Source organism: Primulina huaijiensis, chromosome 7, assembly GCF_012295235.1.
Source record: "Primulina huaijiensis isolate GDHJ02 chromosome 7, ASM1229523v2, whole genome shotgun sequence".
Classification (NCBI taxonomy): domain Eukaryota; kingdom Viridiplantae; phylum Streptophyta; class Magnoliopsida; order Lamiales; family Gesneriaceae; genus Primulina; species Primulina huaijiensis.
This window is the reverse complement of record NC_133312.1, coordinates 9,699,634-9,710,529: the sequence shown is the minus strand read 5'-3', so window position 1 is coordinate 9,710,529 and position 10,896 is coordinate 9,699,634.

Sequence of the window (10,896 nt, the reverse complement as noted above, 5' to 3'; positions counted from 1 at the left end):
TTATCAACTCCTTGATAATAAGAACGTCAGAACTCAAGTCTGATAGTACCCAACCAATCATGTTAAACGCCTAGCAGCATCGCTTACATGATTCCCTAGGTATCAAATGATAGTGCCTGCAAGAACCATTCAATTATGGTTAGCGTACAGTACGGTCCCTTCAACTCATATATCCCGACCGATTCGACAACCATTGGTTTATCGAGAGTTGTCAATGAATCGATACTATGTGTCATGTCGTAGTTGCATCGATGGTGTAATCTATGAAACCCCTTTCATAATTACCACCATACTCTGATCAGAGATTTCAAACTACATATACATGAAAAACACATAGGATATCCATACCCGTAGGTAAGCGGTGAATCCCCGACTACAATGCATCGACTCCTATATGTTTCGACAGAACACCCAACCTTGCCACCTGATGACCCCATGAGAGTCGGTAAACAAGTCAAAGTGTAATTCTAGCACATAGAGTCTCAATGTTGTCCCGGGTCATAAGGACTAATGGTGTACAACCATAAACTAGGACTTTTCCACTCGATAAGTGAGAACCACTTGGAAAGTCCTTTAATGGAGGGTTGTTCAGTGCACTCTACCAGGAGCACCTATCTGCATGCTCGGACATCACAATGTCCCCTACCAATGAAACATGGTACTCACATCGCAGATACTAGTCTCAAGCTCGAGCGGCCTATATCCTTCTTAGCGGCGGCTGAATCGACTAGGAACCGTTTAGAATATACAGTATTCCAAATATGAGTTTCATGATACTCATCATATGAGCATCTCATATTCTTTCTACTATTTGTATATTCAAGGGCTTTATCTATGCAACTAGCATGGGTATACAGATAAAGATGTGCCAAAACAATAATTTCAAATATTATTAAAATAAAGATTGCTTATACATAGAGTTTCATTGTGAACACTCGACCAACACTTGGCTCGACGGGCACCTACTCTAACATGATATTTAATAATAATATTGTGAATTGACTTTTTTTTACTACACTTTTTTTAAATTTTTTTTTACAAAATCGCCAAAAAGATGGGAACTTTACTTTTCTTAGGTTGTGTTTACTATAAGAGTTAGGGCTGTACGGGCTAACTTAAAGTGTGATAATTAAAATAATTAGATATGATATAGAGTTTATGAATATACAATAATATATTTAGTTTGGTTAATTAAATTTGTGATTAATAAAAAATTGTAAATACAAACCAAAATTGTGAAGGAATTGATCGAGCTTTCCTTACACTCAAAATAATTCAATGTATGAATATGAAAATTATTCTCGAATAAATAGCAAGTGAACAAGTCAAGTTATAATATAGTCAAATTGGAGTACGAGTCAATCCCATAAATATTAATATGTGATAAATTATCACAAACTATTATTTAATTAACTTAAATGACAAGTTAATGAATTAAATAAATTAATTGAACAAATACTATTGGAACATTTTATTTTCGCAATCTTGATTTTGATGTTAACAAAAATTGTTAATGATTTATCGAAGTTCACAGGATGCTGAAACCGATCAGGCTTCGAACTGATCAGTTACCGAGACAAAACTAAAGCTATCAAGACGCTAACTGAAAGTGCCAACTGATTGCCCAAACTGAATGAATCCCACTGAAATATCAAAGACCAGTTCAACTGATTATTCATATGACAGATAGTTCAGCAGAAGACCTTCAAAAGCACGGCCAGCTGATGAAGTGCTCAACTGATGAAGAGCCCAGCTGACCAATTCAACTGAAAGAGCGAAATCAGTTCAACTGACGAGTCAACTGATTTCACCAGCCCAACTAAAGATCAGTTCAGATGACTAGTTAGGAGAACCAGTTAGGAATCAATCAGTTGCAAATCAAGACAAGCTTACCTAAATGGATTCCAACTATGCTCAACATTACAAAAGCAATTGTACGATCAAGGTACAATAATGGACGTTGCAGCAACACTTAAAGACAAAATGTTCCATGATAGATGTCGGAAAAGTCAAGACACAAAATTCAAGGAACACATTCAAGCTGCAACATATACAATTATTGAGTCTCACTGTACGATAAGTTTCCTGCCTATAAATAGAAGATCAGTGAAGATCAACAAAAAAAAGAACAAGTGTGTGTAAAAAAGAGATGAAACACTTCAATGTGTTACCAGCTTAGTATAGAAGCCCTATTTCCCTCAGTGTGTGAGAACACCTTCGTGTGGTATTCATTGTTCAGTTCTCACACACGCACACACAATCACTCACATAAATCATAGAGTTGAGCTTATTGAATAGCTGAATGAGTCATGCACAAAGACAATAAACTTGTGTATTTAGCCTTTGACACACAGATGTTAAACAAGTGTTGGCTAGAAGTGTTGCCTTCAGTCTAGACTAGGAGTTTAGTTATGCAGTAGGGTAAGTCCTAAGCTGAGTGGGTTTGTACAAGTCATTGTATAGATCAAAATCTTCTAGTGTATCATACTCGAAGAGGTAAAAGAGGTGACGTAGGAGCAGTTGAAGTCTCCGAACATCTATAAACATATCTTGTTTACTTAACTGTTTAACTATTGTTTTAAAACTGATTTGATAAGTTAGATCATCCGTCAGTTCAGTTTTTACCATAACTGAACTGATATATGCCATAACTGATTCCCTTTACTTCAGTTAATCAGTTTACACAAATTAAATTGCTTTCAAATTAGTCAGCTTTCTAATGAAGGATTACTTCGAGTATTTTCCGATTGATGTTTAATCAAACTCGATTTAATTCATCGGTGTAAATATTCTTAGAACACGAGCTATTGAAGCTCATGGAGAATATTTTATTTGAAACACCTCTGCAGGTGTGCACACGATCCTTCAATTGGTATCAGAGCTAGTTGTTCTAAGAAGGACATTTGAAAGCTGATGTAACGCCTCGGATTCGACGACTGTCCTCACTGTACCAATACGAGTCTTTCCAGCGTGCTTATGTCCTCACTCACACGTACCCTAGGAAACTTCCTAGGAGGTCACCAATCCAAGAATCGCCCCAAGTCAAGCATGCTTAACTTTAGAAGTCTAATGTGATGAGCTACCGAAAAGAAGATGCATCTTATTGGTATGAGTATTACATATCAAATCTTTTAAGCCCTCTTCAACTGTACAGTCCATTACATTGAATAGTTTCGGAATCTCCTTCCTTCCGGTGTAAGATCAGTTCATTCATGTTCCCTCCGCCTAGAAGCCTGCCAAGAGCCGCTCATTGTCCGTGCAACCTCATGGCACCGACGATCACTCCCCGACCTCTTCGGCCCCGGGCCTAGCTCAATTGGTATCAGGATTGCTGCCAAGATCTATACAAGTCCAGGAGGTCTTGGGTTCTAATCCTGGGAACGTAAAAACTCCAGTCCCCGGGCTGGAGAAGTTCTATTAGTGACGGTACGTGGGTATGGGGCGAGGCCCATGTTACGCCATGGCCCGTGACCGTTACAAAAAAAACGCCTTTTTTTGTAACGGTCATGGGCCATGGCATAGCATGGGCCTCGGCCCATACCCATGCACCGTCACTCATAGAACTTCTCCAACCCAGGCACTGGAGATTTTACCTTCCCATGATTAGAACCCAAGACCTCCTGGACTTATATAGATCTTGGCAACAACCTTTGTACCAGTTGATCTATATAAGTCCAGGAAGTCTTGGGTTCTAAACCTGGAAAGGTAAAAGCTCCAGTGCTTGGGCTGAAGAAGTTCTATGAGTGACGGTGTGTGGGTATGGGCCAAGGTCCATGCTATGCCATGGCCCATGACTGTTACAGCTGATGTTTTATAATGTGTTTTAAAATGGTATTTAAAATAGATTTCAAAATCCTCTTAAAAATTTTATATGAGTTTACCGCGAGAAAAGATAATGTTTTGGCTCTGTAACTAACAGTGTAGCCATTTCTCTCGACTCCTTAATTTTAATGATCTAGCAGCCTACAGGGAACGTCCAAGTTGAAAGCAGATTAGCTAAACTGATTTAGTGAACAATATTTCAGCTGCCAGCCTACCAGTTTAGATGATCAATAAACAAAGCCCAACTATGTTGAGATGTTGGATGATTAAAGTGGAGCTTAATCACCAGCAGTATACTGCCGCTTCATTTTTATATCAGATCAGAACAAGATGATCAATGCGGTTCAACATCTGTTTAGTCTAGTTTAAGTCAGCTCGACCAGTTAGCCAGCAAAGAGATCGAGTTCAAGTCAAATTAGCTGCTCTTCTGGCAAAGAGACTCAAGGTTGATGCAGCATTCAAATCATTCAAGGCGACTAGTTGTTACCATTTTCAGTTCTATTATGCATAAACTGACTGATATTTGATGTTATTTAAAATTTGCTATTTTAGTAGCAATTTCCCTTACACTTACTGGTGTGCGTAAATGTATGATACAAGGGATGCGTATTTGGTTAAATAAACATCATGTTTATCCCGTTAGCTTTTATGGAACTGAACTGCTAATTTAAGATTTATTTCCTAAACTACTTAAATGATGCTAAAACTTCATTAATCGCGTAAATGATTATATTTTTAAGAGGAAGTTTTTAATTCAGCTCTTGAGAAGGAGCTTTCCTATCATGCAAACTGAAATTTTTTTTTAAATGTTTTAAATGTTTTTGATCCTCACAAAAGGAGAGAATCAGTCAAATTTTAATTTTTTTTAAAATCGCTTTAATCGCTCAAGTTTTGTGATCATAAAAAAAGAGGAGATTGTTGGAACATTCATGTTCGCAATCTTGATTTTGATGTTAACAAAACTTGTTATTTTTGTGCTAATGATTTATCGAAGTGCGCAGGATGCTGAAACTTATCAGACTTGGAACTGATCAATTACTGAGCCAAAACTAAAGCTATCAAGACGCTAACTGAAAGTGCCAACTGATTGCTCAAACTGAATTAGTCAAACTCAAGTATCAAAGACCAGTTCAACTGATTGTTCAGCTGACAGACAGTTCAGAAGAAGACCTTCAAAAGCCCGGCCAGCTGATGAAGTGCTCAACTGATGAAGAGCCCAGCTGACCAGTTTAACCGATTTCACTAGCTCAACTGAAGATCAGTTCAGATGATCAGTTAGGAGCATCAGTTCGGAATCAATCAGTTGCAGATCAAGACATGCTTATCGAAGTGAATTCCAGCTACGCACAACGATACAAAAGCAACTGTACAATCAAGGTACAATAATGGAAGTTGCATCAACACTTACAGACAAAATGTTCCAGGATAGATGTCGGAAAAGTCGAGACACAAATTTCAAGAAATGCATTCAAGCTGCAACAGAAACAATTATTGAGTCTCACTGTACGATCAGTTTCCCGCCTATAAATAGAAGATCAGTGAAGATCAACAAAAAAAGAACAAGTGTGTGTAAAGAAGAGAGGAAACACTTCAATGTGTTATCAGCTTAGTATAGAAGCCCTATTTCCCTCAGTGTGTAAGAACACCTTCGTGTGGTATTCATTGTTCAGTTTTTACCCACGCACACACAATCACTCACATAAATCAAAGATTTGAGCTCATTGAATAGCTGAGTGAGTCATGCACAAAGACAATAAACTTGTGTATTTAGTCTTTGACACACAGACGTTAAACAAGTGTTGGCTAGAAGTGCTGCCTTCAGTCTCGACTAGGAGTTTAGTTATGCAGTAGGGTAAGTCCTAAGCTGAGTGGGTTTCTACAAGTCATTGTATAGATCAAAGTCTTATAGTGTATCCTACCCGAGGAGGTAAAAGAGGTGACGTAGGAGCTGTTGAAGTCTCCGAACATCCATAAACATATCTTGTATACTTAACTGTTTAACTATTGTTTTCAAACTGATTTGATCTGTTAGAGCATCCGTCAGTTCAGTTTTTACCATAAATGAACTGATATATGCCAGAACTGATTCCCTTTACTTATGTTAATTAGTTTACACAAGTTAAATTACTTTCAAATTAGTCAGCTTTCTTAACAAATGATTACTTTGAGTATTTTCCGCTTGATGTTTCATCAAACTCGATTTAATTCATCGGTGTAAATATTCTTAGAACACGAGCTATTGAAGCTCATGGAGAATATTGTGTTTGAAGCACCTCCGCAGGTGTGGTGTGCACACGATCCTTCAAATACAAGTAAATATAAATTATGATAAATAAATAATTGAAATTAAATATTGATTTAACGATTGTTGGGAGTTCACCTACCACTTAATTTTTTCTATTATTGAAATTTTATTTTCAAGATATGCTTTTGACATGATTTCCTAATCTATAAATATACTCTATCAAGTTATATTTAACTAATTAATATGTAGTAACTAAATTTCTTTTTGTTATTTAACGATTGCAATTTCATTAACGAATTTCAGAATCCTTTAACTTTCATTATATTGTACTATGAGTATAAACTGTACTCAACCGCATAATTCTAAGCACCCCCATAAGCCTATTTTTCAAGAACTTCTCCATAATGTAGGTACTCAAAAAACTTAGTTTAAGGTCCAAAATACGATAACGTAATCCAACTGCATGTAAATCTATGAATAATGGAAAATGATGAATTAAATTATTTTTTGGAATTTTGTAAATGTAGTAGGTATGTTTACATGTTTAAAATATAGTTTTCTATTAGAATGCATAAAACTGTCTTTTAAAGGTTATTGAAGACGCTATTAAGGAACGGAGATCGGCACTGTAAAGGAAAAATATTTTTATTAAATTATTATTTTTAATTATTTAATATATGGTGTATTTTATACAAGATTTTCGAAAATGGAGTTTTTTGAGATTTTTTTACCCGTCGAGTCGTATTTTAAACCGGTAATCGATTTTTGAGGAAAATGTGAACTTTTTGGGAACTCGTCTGATAATTTTTAAAACTATCCTAAAAAAATATTTCACCTACATTCTAATAGGCCTATTATACTATCGTTATTGAGCCCAAACCTTCCTCCAATTATTTATATCAAAACTAGAGTTCCAAAACCCTAAACTATACACTAAAAATCACGCATAACACTAGGACTCCTAGGGCAAGCTAGTTCACACACACACACACACGTTGTTTTTGAGTCAAATCCACGTGAATTGAAGGACAAAAACGCAAAAATCTTCCTCTTCATCTCTCCGCCAACGTCTCTCGCGTCAAGGATTGTTTTTCGTGAGTGAAATACGCAAAGGCACGCCTTAATCTTCCTTCACTCATTGTTCATATCTTATTATGTGTATTTAATAATTTTTGCATGAAAAATATGAAACCATCATTTTATTTTCGTTTCTGAGGCATATACATGATAAAACCTTGTTTTTATGCTTTTAAATCTATGTTTATGTTGCACAAAGGGGCTGCCATGGTATGGGCATAAAAAGAGACTAATTTCAGTCGGTTGATTAAGGGCTGGACAGTAAGGATGTTAGGGCTACATGTTTCCTTGGGTATTTGGCAAAACTAGGGTTCGAACTTGGGTTCTAGAAGGGCACGACTGTGGGCTACTGTTGGGCGAGTCTAGAGGCCCATAGAGGGGTCAAGTCATGGTCATAAATAACTTGAGCAAGGGCTGGTCCAAGGCCTAGGGCTATAGGAGGAAGCATGAGTCGCGCAGGCCTTGTAGATGCATGGGTTGAGGGCCAAGCATGTAAGGATTGTAGGGCATGGTCCAGCACATTGTTAAGGGCTCGGTCTAGGTCCTAGGATGGTTGGTTAGAGTCTGGACGTGTTGGCTATGGGCTGGGCTCGAAGATCTCATAGGTTGACTTGGGCTAGGGTTTGATCAAATTGTGCAGAAAATTCAGTAATAATCTATTCCGAGGGTCTTAAATGGTTTGATTTGGATTGCATAAGGTATGGTTAGCTGTTAATAAGCTATGTTTCAAGTTTAGTAAAGTTTGGTTAAGTTTTGAGTCGATTCGGGTTAAAATCGGAACGTAGGTTCGAGTTTTAAAACGAATTGGTAAACTAGTCGAGGAGCTTAAGTTTACATCTAAGAAATATTTATGGGTGTATTTTAAGGTGTTATGGTAATTTTGGATGGATTCGGGTCGTCGTTTTAATGTCCAATGGTGAATTGGAAAATTTAGGGTTTGAGGGGCAAAACGATCATTTTACACCTGAAAAATGTTACACTTTAATGCTATAATGAATGATAAAATGTTTATTTTAAAATATTATGGAATTGTTGTGACGAAAATGATAACGCTAAAAGACGTGTTGCATGCTTGGTTTTAAGAAAAAATGATATATATACATGAATTTTTATAAGTGATGAATATAATGAAAGGTTGAAGGAGGTGACTTGATTGTGACTAAAATGAAAGGATAAGATGACATGATGATATTTAAGGCCAAGACTCAATTGACGGGTGAGAGTGTCGCTGATGTCCCCATCGCCTGGTACCATGGTTATACGTAGATGGATCCATCGACCAAAAACTGAAACGAAAGTCACAATTAATGATCTGAATTTAATAAAAGGGAAACATATAAGTGTATGATGAAAAGAAAAAGTGTACGATGAAAAGAAATGATTTAAAGTTATGCATGTTCATGAAAAGCTATTTTATTTAAAGTATCTTTCATTGTTGCTTGTGAATGTATATGTATTACTTGTTATCATGGTTAAGGTTTGCCGAGTCAATAGACTTATTAGGTGTGATTGATGCAGGTGAGCATGATTTTGTTGATGATGGAGGACTAGATAGTTGAACTAGCTGAGCTGATAGTGCACATGATCCGAGGACCTTTGCTAGTTTTATAGCACTTATATGATTTAAGATTACTTTAAATATTTTGATGGTTTTTATAACTTTTATGATTTTGAGTGGTTTTGAGAGGATTAAAGAGTTTATGCTTTATTATGAAAAATATTAGTTTTAGGTTTTGGTTGACGATTCTACGTTTTGCAATGCGCTTTGGATTTTAAGTAAAATATTTGGTAAGTTATTTTAAATGGTGCAAAATTATACATATTTCACATTTCAGCACATAAATGAGATCCATTATACTACCTTAAGGTGAGGATAAAAATTTATTTAAGATCATGAGGGTAGGTATAATGTGTTTTTGAAAATAATGTTGAATGAGAGTTTAAAAGCATGCACAAAAGCTCAAAGTGAGATGCTAGAGATTAATATATAACAAAGTAGTCTCAAAAAGCTCAAACGGTCCAAAGATCTCCTATATCATTTCTAAATTAAGTTTGTTACTAAAACAACTCAAAGAATCTCAAGACAATTCAATAAACTCACAAAAAAATTTAACTACTCCCCGTACAATCCAAAATATTATGAGCGCAAAATATTCCTCATTCTTGAGACATTAACTCAAAATAGGATATACATGTACAAGGCTAAAAATAATCAATATCTCAAGCCGATATGTAAAGTGTAAGGTCCAAAATTAAAGACGACGTAATCCAACTGCATGCAAATCTAGGAAATGTGAAAAATGGCTAATTAATTGATTTTATTTGCTTATTTGATTATGTGACATACATGATTATATGTTAAAAAGGAATTTATTATCTTTATGTATAAACATGTATTTTTTTAAGAATTATTCAAGTTGTGATCGAGGAATGGAGACCGAGGGCTGAAAAACGTAAAATGTTTTTATTAAATAATTAATTTTAATTTTTTAAAATATGAGTGATGCTTTTTCATATTTTTGAAAATAAGGGGTTTTGAGGTGATTTTATACGTCGGGACGTAAATTTTATCAATGTGAGTTTTTCAACAAAAATGCAAACGTTTATGGAACCTGGCTAATAAATTCACAAACTTATTTTACCAAAACTATTTTAATATTTTAATTAAATTCTAATTAAGACTAATGGGCCTAATTGTTAGGCTTATTAGGCTTACCATACATCTCTTTTTCTCGTCTATCTCATCAGATTAGTGTTTAAAATTATGTTTGCATAAAAAGCTTGAAGTTCATATGAAATTTTCGTATTATTGCATAACCATGTGTAAAATTCCTGATATAAGGTTTCAAAAACTTGTTTTTATGTTCTTCAAAAAGCTGCCATGATTAGGACATGATCAAGCCAAGTTTTTACATGATTTAGAGTCTTAGAACCACACCCTAAACACTGCTTAATCGAAGAAATCATGTTGATTCGAAAATCTATCACAAGGGTTTGAGGGCTCGGTTGTGGGAAGTAAGTGTCTTGCTTGGTCACGGTTTGGGTCCAGGGGTTAACTAGGGTCGGTGAAAGGTCAAGGGGAGAGTCTTAGCCAGGCTAGGACTCGAGTTCAGGGCTCGAGAAGGAGTCCTAGTGTGCCGAGAGCTTCATGAGTAGCGCAGGGTTCAAAGGTTCGTGCAAGGAAGTTAGCTCGGTCTGGGGTTCAAGGGATGGGCTAGGGTGAGTCCTTAGGGTCCTAGGTGGGTGCAAAACATGTTGGTTCAGGGGCTGGGGCGTCGGCTAGGTCCCAGGAGCGAAGCTAAGGAGTCCTTGCCAAGATGAACTCTCGGTCGAGGGTTGCAACTGGGGATGTGGCTCATGGTTGGGGTTTTGGGTCAGGTTCATGGGGTCATAGGAGTCCAGTAGGGTCCAGAGGGAGGCAAGCTAGGGATTGGCTCGAGAGGGCTCGAGCTTGGCTCGACAAAAATCCATCATGGCTCGATGGTGACTCAAGTGAAGGGCTAGGGTTTGATTCTTGTTTAATTTAATTGAAACATGGCTCACGGGGGTCGAGTCATGGTTCACGAGGGATAAAATATTATAAAAGACTATGATTTGAATTCAGGACTTTTATATTAAAGTTTGGAATTTTTCAGGATTAAAACGCCTTCAAAACGACTAATTACGAATTAATTAAAAAGCCTAGTTTTGAGCTAAATAAAATTAAGAGAATTTTAATTTAAGCTTAAATAATTAATTGGGACATGTTAGAG